Genomic DNA, 16485 nt, shown 5'->3' on the forward strand with positions numbered 1-16485 from the left:
GAGCCTTTGGTCTTGGTGTCTACAGACAAGCTCTAGGGTGTATAGTTTCAAAACAGTAAATCAGTCAAAAATAGACGATCTGTTGTTCAAGGGAAAAAGAAGCTAACTGCAATTTCCTGTACTCTTTTATTGACAGTGCATAGTTAGGGTACCACCATATACTAGATAGTTCTTACCCTGTAATGGGTGTAGTAGGTGGATAGTGAGATCTCCCTCTGACTCTCAGTCCTCCTGTGATTCAATCTCAATCTAAAGGTAGATATGTCAGTAACCTATGAATTATCAGAAACCATTACTTAGGTCAACTGGACGATTGTAACCACCACAATCAATCATGAGTTCTTTGTCTAGAATTGACAGTTGCAGCAATGGCAGTTTGAGAGTTTTTTTCCTGCCCAGACACCCTTGATAATATAATATATAATATGGCAGATCCAGATGAAATGACAGATGCACCTTCCTCCAGGAGATCAAGAGTTGGCAGTGAAGATGAAGAGGGAACTTCTGATGCATTGAATGGAGACTGCCAGCCATCAAAGAGAGTTATCGATAAAAATGAAAAGAGCCTGATTGGAGCCCGGCCTGAGGATTAACTGACCGAAATCATGGATGGAGTTGTGCTGTCTATTGGGAAGATTAAACAGACTGTGCTGGAAATGAAGAAAAAAAAAACACAATCCATGGTAAAGAAGCGAACTGGAAACCAGGGTAATTGGATCTGAAGATAGACTACTGGCCTTGGGGGCAAGAGTATCAACAGGCCTGGACTGGCCCACCCACTGGGACTTTCCCCGGTAGGCCTCGCAGACATAGGGCCTCTTTTCTTGGGGGAATCAATTCATGACATGATCCATCAATGCAGGCACTGCACTCACGAGCGGGGCAAGGTGGTTTGGATGGGGGGCGGACTCAGCCCTGCACTGTCTGGCAGTCGTCCCCCAGCCCCTGTCCCATTGGCTGGTGCTGTTGGTTTAAGCTAATGAGCTGCTCTAGGAGGGAGATCCAGATTCTGGGTGCAGGGAGGAGGAAGGAGGGATTCTGGAGCCCTCGAGAGGTGAGGTGGAGAGACAGTGAGAATTGCATGAGTGGGCACAGAAAGGGGCGAGAGGGGATGCAGAGTGGGGTGTGGGTGGGCACAGAGTGAAGGGTCGGTGGAGTGGTGAGAGAGAGGCGAAGAAGTGAGGGAGCACAGCCTGGAGTCAGTGCTCGGGCCCACGGGACAGGGGGTGAAGGGGAGGAATTGTAGGGTCCCTCTCTGTCACGGCGACCCCCAGCACAGCTGCATGAAGACCTGCAGCGCCGATGCGAGTTACCGGATCCAGTGAGTATGCCGCATTTTACAGATGTTTTGGGCAATGCCTTACTTTTGGGGGAAGGTGCTTTAGAACGTTCCCCCAGCCCTGTCAGACGAGATTGTGTGGCTGGGGGACCCACACAGGGGGCCACCCTTCCTGCTGCACCCCTGGCCAGAATGAGGAGGCCCTGGAAGTGCAGGGCTTCTGCTACCTGCCCAGTCTCACTCATCTGGGAGAAGGCGCACAGAGACGGGCGTCTGGGAGCTATAATCGAGTGACCTGCGCCTACTTCGCATGTTCGGACCTATAACGTCTGCACATTTGATCCCTCCCTGGGCTCACCATTAATGAACAGGAAGTTTGTGTGTTCTGTGAGGAGGCGCTTTTGTGTCGCCTTGAATTAAAAATACCACCACAAAACCAGCGCATGTGATAACACAATATATGTTTGAAGTCGGCAAAGCAACTGCAACACAGGTGGAGTGTTATTTTTGCACGTAGAACTAACATGATCTGGGTTTCTTCCCCATAAATTAACAAGAAACATGTTAATAAGGACCTTGAGATGACGCCGCTGTGGGTGGAGCGGTGGGGTGGTGCCATGTTCCTAAGTGGAGGTGAGTTGGAGAGGGGCACCTGCTCACCACCACCAGAGCGATTAGCAGGGACTTTTCTCCCTTTAGAAATGTGCATGGGAGGGAGGGATCAGAAGTGTGAAGGGTGAATAATGCTGCAGGCTTCATGAAATAATGACTGTGACTTTAAAACCCAAGGGGTTGGGGGTAGGGGGGGTTATTAATCTACATGATGCTATTGTGACTTTGCATGCAGGATGGGGAGGATCAAATTAAAGCCATACTCTTATTGCTCAACATGTTTCTATGACAATGTATATAGTGCATAGTTAGTTTACTATGAAAGTCTAGTTTCTTATGTAATGTGCTTTGCTTCTAAGGCATTGCTATAAATAAATTAGTATTTAAGCAAATGTAATGCAAAGCAAAACCTTAATAATTATCTATATCATCTAAACCTGGGAAGATGTGCTCAGTTGCTTAAACTGTCCACATCCCGGTTTCACCGTTTAACCAAAGTGTGTGATCCTGGGCAGATAATTTAATCACACTGTCTTATCTGCAGCTCCATAAGTGATTCACTTCATTGTTTATGTTAATATGTTATAGTATTATTAAAAACGCTGAATGACAATAGAGTTGCTGCACAGATAATAGTGCAATTTAGGTATTTTGCACCACAACGTTATTTGCCACTTGAATTAGTTTTGGCAGCTTATTCTGAAGTCACTCCCATGGTGACTCCAAGTATCAAAGACGGATAATGCAAATTAGAAGGTTTGCATGTATTTTGCCCCAGTGTGCCTGGACAGACCTCTAATAGATGAGTGTCCTGCATCTGTAATGATTTGAAGTTTTATTTTATTTTTGTTATGTGTTAAAATCCTCCCACTAATGTTACCAACAAGTTGAATGATACCGTATGGAAACGTGCGCTCTGCATTTTGGGGTTGGGGGGATAGATAACAGGACTTTTTTCGTGGTTCACCCCCTGCTCCCCCCAACTCTTGCAATGCTGGATACTCCCCTGCTGCTGACTCTACCAAGGGACCTAGAAGAGTGGGTGAGTAGAAGGGAGGGTTGTTTGTGTTCTGCTCAGAAGGGCGGGTAAGTAGGAGGGAAGGTTGTTTGTGTTCAGCTCAGAAGGGCAGGTAAGTAGGAGTGGAGGTAGTTTGTGTTCAGCTCAGAAGGGCAGGTAAGTAGGAGTGAGGGTTGTTTGTGTTCAGCTCAGAAGGGTGGGTCTTTAGGAGTGAGGGTTGTTTGTGTTCTGCTCAGAGGGGCAGGTAAGTAGGAGTGAGGGTTGTTTGTGTTCAGCTCAGAAGGGCAGGTAAGTAGGAGTGAGGGTTGTGTGTATCCTGCTCAGAAGGGCAGGTAAGTAGGAGGGAGGGTTGTTTGTGTACAGCTCAGAAGGGCAGGTAAGTAGGAGTGAGGGTTGTTTGTGTGCAGCTCAGAAGGGCAGGTACGTAGGAATGACGGATGTTTGTGTTCAGCTCAGAGGGTAGGTAAGTAGGAGTGAGGGTTGTTTGTGTTCTGCTCAGAAGGGCAGGTAAGTAGGAGTGAGGGTTGTTTGTGTTCAGCTCAGAAGGTCAGGTAAGTAGGTGTGAGGGTTGTTTGTGTTCAGCTCGGAAGGGTTGGTCAGTGGGAGTGTTGTCTGCCGTTACCCAGTCTACCAGACGCTGCTCAGAAGGGCAGGTAAGTGGGAGTGTAGGGAGGAGGGAGGGGGTGGGATTGGGGGTGCTTCTCACTCAGCCAGGCCATGAAGGCTGTTAATGATTGAGCCTGTGTAGGGCAGAGACGAGCTGCAAGCAAAACAGTGTGTGTGTGGGTGTGCATCTGTGTGTGCATGCGTGTGTGTAACCAGGCCTGGACTGGCCCACCGGGACACCGGGACTTTCCCGTAGGCCTCTCAGACACAGGGCCTCTTTTCTTGGGGGAAGGATACATAATCAATTCATGACATGATCCATCCATGCCAGCCTGAATGAGGCTGGGTGTGGTTTGCTCATCTCTGCCTGTATGATTCTGCCTGTGGCTTGCCTCAGTGTATTGTGGGGGGCACTGGGCATCATTAAAACCACACACTGCACGTGCCCTTGTGTGCTAGCATGTGCAGGTGTGGCAGAGGCCGTGCTGAAGTGTCAGTGCTCTGGTGACGAAGATGAAGCGAGCTGCCATCTGCATCGACCATTCAGCACTGACTGCAGACAGCAGGGTTTCGTTCCAGACGTTACACAGAAAGGTAAGGAGCAACTTTAAGTCTGGGTGGATTGCGCTGTGCAATGCTGTGCGAGCGACTGGCCTTGTAAGACATCAGAGTGGTGCCCGTGATTCCGCAGTCGGTGCATTAATGACTGAAGTTCCTTTCGAGTCTGACCGTAATATTTTGACTTCCACGGGCAATCTCACTGCTATGAAGGCAATTTATTACAGACCATTTACTTGCCCTTAAGCACTCAGACACACACTATCCTGGGGTTATCTTGTAATCCTCACAGTGAAATCCATCAGATGGCTAGGGCTTCGTGCCCCTGGAAAAGCTACTTGTGAGCCCTGGCACACAGCTAATTAGATTGAGGTTTGGCTTAGAGGAATGCAGTGAGGGTAGAGAGATGTCCCTTTGTTTTCATCACAGTGTGCCTGGAGACTGCACTTGGGGTGGTAGTGGTGCGCTGTATAAATCAGCATGACATAACATAGCAGCGTGAATCACATACAGCGCATCAGTCATTGTTTTGACCGTTATTTTCGCCACCAGATCAACCTGCCATCCGTTTGTGTGGCCCCTTTTTGGGGGCTTCCCGCAGCCACGTTCCAATCAATGTCACGTAGTTGTCAATATTCTTTTATTGGCATTTGTGGCACCGTGGTATAGGCAGACATGAAGTCAGCTAAGATGTTGCTCTGTGGCGTGACAGTCCGTTTGAAATGCAAACAGTGAACGCAATATTATTCACGTGTTTCTGGTGCTGCAAAAGAACTGGAGTGAGCACTACAGAAAACAGCAAATGTGACGTACAGCAATGGCGTCAAAAGTCTGGCTCAGCCGGGAATGCGTGATCACAACATCTGTGTGCCAAAGTTTAACACGATCGCTTTCGCTAAAGGAGCGCCAAAATGCAAAGCAGTACGTGGGTGCATAAAGGTGTCAGTTATTCGCCCAGGGCAATAATAATGTAGGTGTACATTGCCTGGATAGGTGGTGGATGCCCAGTGACCACGCAGGCAGCCTGCTCAACACCCCACTCCTCCCCCACCCCATGTTCCCCTTGGTGCCTTCTACATGAACATAGGGACAAGTTAAACTGTCCAAGCGCTGATGCAGCATGTGGCTCATAGAAGCATCCGTGAATATCCATACAGCTTTCATATGCTGGAAAACTCGTGTACAGTGAATTACAGTAAAGAAGTTTGCAACCAAACAAAAAAGCTTGCCTTGGCGACAGTTATGTGGTCAAAATTGTTCACCTTTTTAATTAGAAGGTTGTCAGCATGAGTAATTCTCTAATCCATGTGTGGTTGCTACACAGAAAACTAGAACTTAAGAATCGATAAGAGTTATACTTTTACTCTAATGCGCCAACCACTTGTTTTGAATTTGTTTTCGGTGAGTACTCTCATAAAAAATATGAAAAGCAAAATTCCACAAATTAATAATTGCAAGTAGTCAACTTTGTAGTTCCAATATTCCATTTATTTATTGTAGGCTACACATGTTAGCATCACATGCAAACTTATCCATTGAATTTGTTTTTCAATTTTCCATATAATAGATTCCAATTCCCAAATACTCTCTACACATGTTTCCCCATCACTGTTTGCAATGGTTCTTCAGGAGAGTTTAACATAATCTTGATAACCAAATAAGCTTATTCTTAAATACATTTCTGTATCATTATTCAAACCAGTTGTGCATGTATCCATTATACAAATCCACTTGCATTCCTGCTTTCTCAAAATGTCTTCTTTGTTCCCCCCTCTTGGCGGTAGGGACATTTTTTCCAAGCCAAATTTTTTCAATTCTGATATATCAAACATAGGATGATTTTCCAAAATATGCATTGCAATGGGAGATCTTAGGTCACGGTTTTGAATAGCTCTTAAATGTTCAAACATTCTAACTTTTAGTTTCCTTATCGTGCTACCTATGTAGAGTTTTTTGCAGACACATTCCAGTCCATAAATCACAAATGTAGAATTGCAATTGATAAGTTGTTTAATTTGTTTAATATTGCCATTGGGTAATAAAATTAACTTTTTTCCTGTGCTCAAGAATGGGCATAATTTGCAATGTCCACACTTTTGAGTACCTTTCATTAGTGATTCAAAAAATATCTTCCTTGTGTCCCGTAATGGTTTTAGAAAACTCGGGCTCACTAGGTTTCTTATGGTCAGAGCTTTACGAAAACAAATGCTTGCTTTTTCATCCACATGGTTTCTTAAGCTTGAATCCGTTAGAAGAATATTCCAGTTCTCTGATAATATTTTCTTTATCTTCCTTGAGTCTGTACTGTAAGTTGTTATGAATTGAGTCTTGCGTTTAATATCTGTGGTTTTTGGTTTATCAAGTAGTAAAGAATCTCTTGAGATATTTTCAACTTTCTTTATTGCCGTTTTTATGTTGTTGTTGCCATAACCTCTTTGTTTAAATTTCAGATGAGTAGATTTCAAATTTTCCTGATAGGTAGAGATAGTGCTACAATTCCGTTTTACTCTAAGGATCTCCCTGAATGGTATGTTGTAAATTGTATGTCTTAGATGAAATGAGGTTGCATGGAGGAGACTGTTTCCTGCTGTTGATTTAGTAAACAGTTTTGTTTGAATCTCTGCATTTTCAATGAATAGTTCCAGGTCCAAATATTCTATCTTGCTTGAGTTTACTGATTTCGTGAAGGATAAGTTATAGTTGTTGTTGTTTAGATGAGTTACATAATTATCCAGCTCTGTGGTGTTGCCTTCCCAGATCAGTAAAATGTCATCTATAAATCGTCCCCAAAACTTAACATTGATGTTGAAGAGGGGATGTTTCCATGCATGTTGTAATTCAAAAACACCCATAAAGAGATTTGCATATGATGGCGATTTTGCTGATTTTCGGCGCTATTACTGCATGCTAATACCGCCGACAGTAGTAGCGGCTAAAATTCCCCATTGGGCCCAATGGGGAATGCACAAATGGGCCAATGGGGAATTACCGTTCCGCCAAACCCGTGATCCGGCGCTAATGGTGCTGGGGGGTTCAGCAGTAACGCTAATAGCCCCGGTGGTATCCCGGCGGCATTACCGCCAGGATACCGCCCAACTCGTGATGAGCCCCTTAGACTCTAATCAGCGTAAATTGTTAAGCTCCAGCAAGAAAAAATACTGAAAAGTGAGCTGAGTTTATGTCCACAGAAATCTCGTATGTTTTATTTTGTAACTTTTAATCAACTTTTTAAGCAAGAAGAGGGTTAAAATGGAGATGTTTACTTTTGAAATTGTGAAACTGCCGTTGTAAAACAACATATTTGAATACATCTCGAAGTGAACGTGACATTTTCAAGGGTCCTTTCCTTTAATACACTGTGTATCAGGAGGCTTAACATGGCAGCTGCTATAATGGCTTGGAAGCCTTTCGTATGAAAGGTTCCTGGAATTCCTTTCACTCTGATGACGCCGTGGCCATCATCGCTTAGAGGTAACCATGGAGGCACAGAGAAGTGTACACCGCGTTATGTCTGATTGTGATGCATGCTACCCTGGAGGTCAGCGTTCTAAGCAGTACTGGAGAATCTGTTAAGAAAAAGGGGTTTGTGCTTGCGAGGCAAGACGCACAGTACATATCCTTTCGATCTTTGACCCTGCTGCCTCCTACCCTCAATCTTGGCTTTGCAGGTGCTAAAGTGTAAAGTCTTGTTTGATCCACACAGAATCAAGTTAAGTCCAGGGATCATGGCTGTGCCCGCAAGCGAGGGTTGGGAAGTGTAGTGCCCTGATCTATTACATAGCTCGTGCATCCAGCACGCGATGAATGCACGAGCTGTGGGGAACGAGGACGTGAAGGAGGAATCGAATTCGGAATGTGGAGAGCGGAGTGTCGGTTGGAGAAGAGAGGAGAGAAGAAGCGTTCCAGTTCATGTCCCCTTATATAGCAATAGACATATTATTTATAACTGTTACATTTACTTGTCAGTGAAATAAATATACAGTTTAATCCACATAGTCTCCCCAATTCTTCAGTGGCAACGAGGGAAACCCCTTGTGGCTGTTGAGAAGGATCTCCGGCCGCACAATAGGTAGGAGCGACTACCACACATCTGTCAGAGCGTGTCATCGTTGCGAACTGTGCCTGATATACCTGTATATTCCCGACAGACTATTCCATGATACTTTAGAGTAATCCACCGCTGATGCCTGCAGACTGCGGCCATTGGTTTCCTATTTGTTCTCCCTTTGGAAGTCTCATTGGCCGTCCACATCCTGCCTGCATACGCTTTCCCAATCACAAGCGTTGAGAAAGGAGGGAGGCGGGTCTAGCGCCACGTCGCTCATTTCCACGAACTCTATTACGCCTGCCTTGCATCAAGATACCCGCATTTACCATTTCTCTGTTACGCTAGAAAAGCGTAATCATGCAAAGCTAATCACCACATATAATTCGTCAAAGGAGTCACTCAATTTTATTTCCAAAAATGTTCAATAAAAAGGAAAAGGCAACACCCTCAACTGGTAATCCTCACTGTTTCCACTGCTCTTGCTCCTCGCAGTGGTTTTCTTTTCAGGTTTACATTGGTAATCCTCATCATTCTTACTCCTCTTCCTCTTCGCAGTGTTTTTATCAACCAGTAATCCTCATTGTTCCTCACTGCTCTTCCTCTTCCCAGTTACTTTAACAACCGGTTACTATAAATACCACCAAACACTCAGAACAACATGGCGATGCAAGGAGTCCAGCCTTCTCATATGTTTCTACCAGAAGTAGGAGAACCTACACTTCCATGGAAACGCTGGCTTAAAGCTTTTGAGCACTATGCACATGTAGTGTGTGGAGCAAATTACAGTACAGAGAGGAAGAAATCCTTATTGTTACATTGTTTAGGTCCAGCCGGACAAGAGAAGTTTGAAGACTTAACTGACCTAACAGAAGATGAGATAGGGGACATGAACGAGTACGAAATTGCCATTGCCAAGCTCAATAAACACTACGACAAGAAGATGAGCACCATTCTAGAAAGATATACATTTGGAAAACGGGTCCAAGAGAAAGATTAATCTGTGGAACAATATGTCAATGCTTTGAGGAAAATGGCCCGTAATTGCAAATTTAATCAGCAACTTGATGAGAGCATCAGGGACCAATTTATGCTTGAGTGTAGGAGCGGCAAAGTTAGGGAGAGACTATGGTCCGAGGATGATCCCACTCTTGATACAGTGCTAAGACTAGCCAAAGGGGTGGAGCACACTGAGACGTGTGTGTCCACTTTGGAAAACAGATTGAAGGACATATCAGTCAAACCATCGATCAGTACTGTAAATCTGATCAAGATGAAGAAATAGGAGTAATAAGGGGCAGCAGGAAGAAGAAAATGGTGTCATATCAGAGTAGGACAACGTCTAATGCCAGCAATTTCCAGCGCAGAACCTCCGGTAGTGGAGAGGTGTATAAGAATCACATGATGGTGAGGAGACCTGACAGAGTAGAAGTCAGAAGGAGTAATAGATTCGAGACGACCAGAGTGCCCGTGTCAGGAGGAGAGCGTCAGAACAAGGAACAGTTTCCTCAGAGCGGAAGAGGGCGAACCAGAGAAAGAGGGTGTTAGAGATGTGGTTGTCCAAGTCACTGGGCAAACAACAAAGGGTGTCCTGCTCTCAAAATGATTTGCAGGAGATGTGGAGGTAAAGGACACATAGCCAAATGTTGCAGGAGCAACCCGAGTGAGGAACATAATTCGAACTGGATTGGAGATGATGATGAAGAGGAAGAGTGTGTGTTCATGGTCACTGATGAAGATAAACATGTTGAAAGTCCCAGGACGAAAATTGCTGTGAATGGGTTCCCTGTCATTATGATGGTGGACTCAGGAGCAAAGTATACACTTATACCACAGGAAATGTGGAGGAAATGTGGACCGGAATACCTACATGAAGTAGATATAAGACCTAAAGCTTATGATGGAGCCAGGATAGATCAAATTGGATGGTTTATTGCCAATTTAGAATTTAAAGGCAGACAGGCGAGTGGTCGCATTTATGTCTCAAAGAGAGGGGAGACTCCCCTACTTAGTTGGACCCATCAGAAACTGCTCAAGGTGCGATTGGACCCCAATGCCAATGAAGCAGTTTACCAAGTTGACGGGACTCACATTGAAGATATTCAGAAAATCAAGAATGAAATATTCAGAGATGATGTGATTGGATGTCTAAAAGGTTTTTCACATCGCATATTACTCAAGCTGGGTTCAAGACTCATAGCCCAGAAACTCAGATATGTACCTCTAGCTCTCAAGACGGAGGTCAAAGAAGAACTGAACAAATTGGAGATGCAGGGCATTATCGAGAAGGTTGATGCTGCAGAATGGGTTTCGCCGTTGGTCATAGTAAGGAAATCTACAGGAAAAGTGAGATTGTTCGTCGATATGAGGGAATTGAACAAGTGTGTGATTCCAGACAGGCATCCGTTGCCCAACATACAGGAATTGATATCCACTCTAGGACCTGCGAAAGTTTTTTCCACCTTGGATCTCACGGCAGCATATCACCAGGTCAAATTACATGAGGATTCCAAGTGCCTAACTGCTTTCATCACGCCAGAAGGACTCTACCAATTTCGGAGGATACCGTTTGGGTTGATCTCGGCAGCTTCAGTTTTTCAAAGAGTTATGCAAAGGATCCTTGGAGACATGGAAGGAGTGGTGTTCTTTCAAGACGATGTGTTAATTTATGCAAATGATCAAGATGAGCATAATATGAGGTTGAATAGGGTTCTACGGGAATTATACCAAGCGGGAATGGTGTTGAGTAAAGCCAAATCTAAGATAAACAGAAAGGAAATGGAATACCTAGGACATGTGATATCTGGAGAAGATATCAAACCGAAGAAGGATCTGGCAGACTCCATCAAATCTATGATGGTACCGGATAACAAAGAACAGCTCAGAACGTTCCTTGGGATGGCAGAATACTATGCTAAATTCATAGAAAATTTTCCGGACCATACGGTTGGGTTGAGAAGCCTACTGAAAATGAACAAGACATTTTTGTGGAACAAGAGAAGTGAGAATGAATTTCACTTCATTAAAGAAGCTTTAGCCCGAGCCCCAGCACTTCAAATCTATGTTAGATGTAGGAAAACTATAATAACAACGGTCGCAAGTGAGGTAGGTCTGGGTGCATCCTTATCGCAATATCATAATGGACAAGCATTAGTGATTGCTTTTGTGTCCAGATTGTTAAAGGGGGCAGCAAAGAACTATGCTACTATTGAAAAGGAGGCTTTAGCAATTAAATGGGCCACCGAGAAGTTTTGGTCTTTTGTTTGGGGAGTGCAATTTCCTATTCACACGGACCACAAACCTCTAGTAGAGATTTTCAGTACCAAGGGTCTTGATAAAGTGTCTAGTAGAATCAGGCGATAGGTCTCGAGGCTACAAGAATTCAACTTCAAAATTGTGCATATTCCTGGTTCAAAAAATGTTCCGGCGGATTGTCTGTCACGGCTGACTGGTTTAGATGATGTTGAAGATGATTCTGGAGAACAAGAAACAGTTTGTATTGTGTCAAGCCAAGCTCTATCTGAACAGGGATGGAATGATGAAATGGAGAAGGATGAGACCTTACTAGAAGTTGTGAAAAACATCAAGGAAGGAAGGTGGAGGAAAAATGAGATGATTTGCACAGGTGTCAAAACATTCTGGGACATATGCGAAGCTTTATATCTACAAAGCGGATATCTAATGAAGGGTGATAAAATAATACCTCCTACCAATTTGAGAGATTAGATTATGGAGATGGGCCATGAGGGACACCAAGGCATTGTAAAGACCAAGAGAAGGATTAGGAATACCTATTGGTGGCCCAGATGTGATCGCGAGATTGAAGACCAAGTCAGAAAATGTATCCTTTGCTCCAAAAGTGATAAAGTATGTCTGGGTGCTAGTTATCCGATGGTGTTGAGAGATGTTCCTGGAAACCCGTAGAGTGAAATTGCTATGGATGTTATTGGCCCAGTTTGGAGTGATGGTTGTTCGACTTATTGTTTAGTGGTCTTTGATATGCTAACCAGATGGGTTGAGATTACTTTCTTGCCACAGGTTACTACACGTAATGTTATAGATTTCATGGAAGAATTGTGTGGAAGAGAGGGGTATCCGAAAGAAGTACTCACAGACAATGGTTCCCAGTTTAAATCCAAGGAAATGGAAAAATATTTGAGTGACAGAGCCATCAATCATACGTTTTGTGCCATTTACCACCCACAGACCAATGGTATTGTGGAGCGATTTAACAGAGTGATAAAGGATGCCATAAAATTGGTGTGGGCAAACAGGAGAGAGTGGAAAGGAGTTGTTAAAGAAACTTTGGTAGCTCACAGATTCACTCCTCACAGCTATACAGGTGTTACCCCTTTGAGCTGAGTAGGGGCAGGAAAGGTAATACAAAAATGTTCCCAGGGTGGATGAGTGATCTGGTGAGGAATGAGGTCAACATAGAAGAAGTGAAAGAGTGTATTATGCAGAGATAATTGAATAATAAAATATTGCATGACAGAAAGTGTTTCAGGAAAAAGCCTGAGTTTCAAGTGGGGAGTTGGGTCAGGATAAAACTTCCTGTAAATCTGAGACAAGATGGATGTCACTGGTCCAAACCATTTAGAGCAGTAGAAGTATATTCCCATTCTGTTAAGACGCAGGGTGGTAGAGTCTGGAATAACGAGAGAGTAATGATGTCAAGAGATGAGTGTTTGGAGAATAATTCTGATGGAATTGTGGAAGTGAGCAGAGAGAGAAGGAGAGAGAGTGAAGTCATAAACAAAGATGACGGGGATGTATGGTGAGAGAATGGTGGTAGAAGTAAGATTTCCTCGAGTGTGTCTTCCTTGGCAACCTGTTCAGATAACCATCCAGAAGAAGGAGACAAGATGAGATCTAGAACAGGAACGAATTACAGACCACCGAAATATCTCTCTGACTATGTAGACTAAACAAGTTTAAACAAGTTCAAGTTTCCTTGTTCTATAAAGAAGGGGGATGTGTAGTGTCCTGATATATTACATAGCTTGTGCATCCAGCACGCGATGAATGCACGAGCTGTGGGGAACGAGGACATGAAGGAGGAATCGGATTCGGAATGTGGAGAGCGGAATGTCGGTTGAAGAAGAGAGGAGAGAAGAAGCGTTCCAGTTCATGTCCCCTTACATAGCAATAGACATATTATTTATAACTGCTACATTTACTTGTCAGTGAAATAAATATACAGTTTAATCCACATAGTCTCCCCAATTCTTCAGGAAGCAAAGTGAAAATCCATTATTCTCCCCCAGAAACCTGTGTGTTGCATAGAAATGCTGAGGGAATATGCTTTGCAAATGAGGGCCGAAAGCATGCGAGGTACGTTATGTAATATTGACATAGAATGGGATAATGTATAGGAGGAGTCCAGAACACGAGTCGAATAGTGCGAATGTATGAAGGAATGTCAGACTCTAATTTAACTAATGGATTGGAAGAAGAAATGCCCGGCATGAGGCTGTGCAAGATAAACAGTGGATTAAAACACAAAAAGACCAAACTTGTCAATTGCAATAAGAATATAATAGTATTCATCCAGTGCTACAGGAGAGATCATGGTTGACGTATGATCCTTGGTTTAATTGTGGCCAAACAAAAAAAGCTTTTTTTTTTAATTGATGTTACTTTTAACAGATAATTACATTGATGTCTGAGAGTTCAAACTGTATCTGCAGATTTTTGGAGGCACTATTTCCATGGATACTTTTACGATAAAAGACATTACATGCTGTACTATTATTGCATTGTGATGTGCTAAAAGCTTTGCGCTGTGGGGCCTCTGCTGTGAATATATTGCTAATAGATAAGATTTGTAATGTTTTGCTAATATTTTATGCAAATTAAAGGCTTTAGCTAAAAAGGGAGTTGATGTGTTTATTTTATTTTAAACATGCTCTTCAGGAGTGGGGTATTTATTTGAATTGCTAATGGCTTTATATGATAGCTTAGAGTTATGTTAAGGGGGTGAGATCCTTTGAGTAATGCAACCTGTCTGTTGTGTGAATAATGTGTGTAGGGTTTGTTGGGTATCCGCAATTTTTGTGATGGTTCTTGCTTTGCAGAGTGAAAAATATGGTTGCTTGAAAGTGCTTGTTGCATCAATATGGTTGTGGATATAGATATGGAGAAATAGATAAAATTGTGTGGTTATGCGGCTATGCATGAGTTGTAGGTATCTCGGTATAAAGATGGATGAACCTGTTTGTGGGTGAATAGGACAGATACATTGGGCCTCATTACAACTGTGGCGGCCATGGAATGAACGGCTCTGGTAAGGGACCGGCACCGTTCCTTCCAGGCTGCCACATTACGGCGGGTTGTGCTCTGGATGCCTGGCCAGACCAGACATGCAGAGCGGGACCCGCTAGCAGTACAGGATACTAACAATGGGCCCCTCATTAACGGGCCCATTGGTAGCATCCTCCCTATTCGCATTGAGCACTACGGGGGCTCAAATGGGAATGGGGACGTACCGGGTCTGTTAGTCCAGAAACAACCCTATAGTATGTATAGTATGTATATTATGTTGGCCGGAAACCAATCGCATCGTGTGACAAACATCACAAACACACAATCCTCAATGTAACAGGAGGGCGTCCATTTTGTGAAAATATCCGCCATTTGCTTTTTTCCTTTCTGTCAAAACGCTTTGCAAATGTATTCTACAGCCTGCATGTTGAAAGACCAACCCAGACAGGAATGCCAAATGATACAGAAATACACTGTTTTGCTCCCTCACGAGGTCCTTGGAGGCGAGCAGAAACTGCATCTAATCAGCGGCCCAGGTGCCGGCCTGTCTTACAAAAGCTGTGGCAATAGGCAGTTAAAACATTAATTATATTCTTTCTGCGGTACTCCTTCGCAGAGACTGGTATTCTCTGCCTCAGAACTGTCTGACCCTTGGTTCATGAATAGAAACAGATAGATAACGTGCTAAGGAATGTGTCTCTCTCACAAACATGACATCCTTGCTGAACTAAGAGCTTGATGTTCTCCATAACAAAAAGCTGTCTCTGCAACTGTTGCTAGAATAAGTATATTTAGACTGAATAGAAAATTGTCATAATGTGTCATAATTGTCATGATTGTCAATCACCAAACCCTAGCCTAAAAGATACATTATGGGCAGTTTGAATTACCTTCAAAGATTACATGTTATGTATATATATTGTTGCTTGAGCGTTGCTCACTCTCTTGCGTCTCACGAGGTCTGGGTATACACGTTGCGAGACGTTAGACCCCAGTCGGCCGACTGAGCATACTTTGAAATAAACCAGATTTCTTGTCAAATCGAACCTTGTGTCTGTTGTGTCACTAGTGTATGGTTATTGTGCCTTAGTTTCCATATGCAGAGTCTTTATGGCCTAGCAAATATGGCGCCCGAACAGGGACTTGAACCCTGGGCCCTCAGGTAGGAATGGCCCAGTAAATCCCCTTTTGCGGGACCCGGACATGAGTTTGGGGGTAGCCATGCCGCTAAAAATGGCATGGCTACCTCCAAACTCATAATCTTGTCTTGGAACTAAAATCTACTAAATGTGCATTGCTCGTACTGCGCATATGCAATACAATTTTATATAGCTTTCATTTTTATATATAGTTGCACAAAATGTTAAGGATTTCTTTATTAGGTCCCAGTCTGATAGATTTATCTGGGTTTATCATTCATGTTTGGTTGAGTAGTTGCTGCTATTCCACTACTGTATAGGTAATGTTAGCTAAAGTTATGATTCATACAGAGCAAGTATACAAGTTTTATTCTGTTTATAATGATGAATATCTTGGCGTATATGCTCATTCCCGTACTCCTTTTTTTTTGTTGGTTTATTTCCTCACTTTAATTCTATCTGCTTTTGGTTTCAAGTTAAAAGATTTATGATTTTGTTTATTTTTCTAGAATGTTTTTAATTTGGGATGATCCTTGGGTGCAACACCATTAAGTGTCACTATCTGGCAAAAATGGAGGAAGGGAAAGAGGAGAAGAGGAGTAGGGAGGAAAGCAGTAGGAGATGGGAGGGAAAGAAGAGAATAATAAAGAACATGCATTCAGTGTTGAGAGCCATTGCCAATGGGTGTGGCTTGTCTGGCACTGAGATCTTGTTTCATTGGAGGTAATGTCAGCAAGCATAACATTCATGAGCTGGAATGTTAAGGAGTGAATAATCCTATTAAGTTGAGGGAAATATTATCAATGATAGGTAGGTGGAGGCCAGATATAGTATTTTTACAGGAGGCTCATTTGGGTGGAGATCAGGTAGGATATATTTTAAATGGTTTATATGTAAAAGAGTTTTCGAGTTATTTTACAAGTAATTCCCAAGGTGTATGTATTGTTTTTAGGAAAGGCTTGAG

The sequence above is a fragment of the Ambystoma mexicanum genome, chromosome 1p, assembly GCF_040938575.1.
Source record: "Ambystoma mexicanum isolate Mex_15411 chromosome 1p, UKY_AmexF1_1, whole genome shotgun sequence".
Lineage (NCBI taxonomy): Eukaryota > Metazoa > Chordata > Amphibia > Caudata > Ambystomatidae > Ambystoma > Ambystoma mexicanum.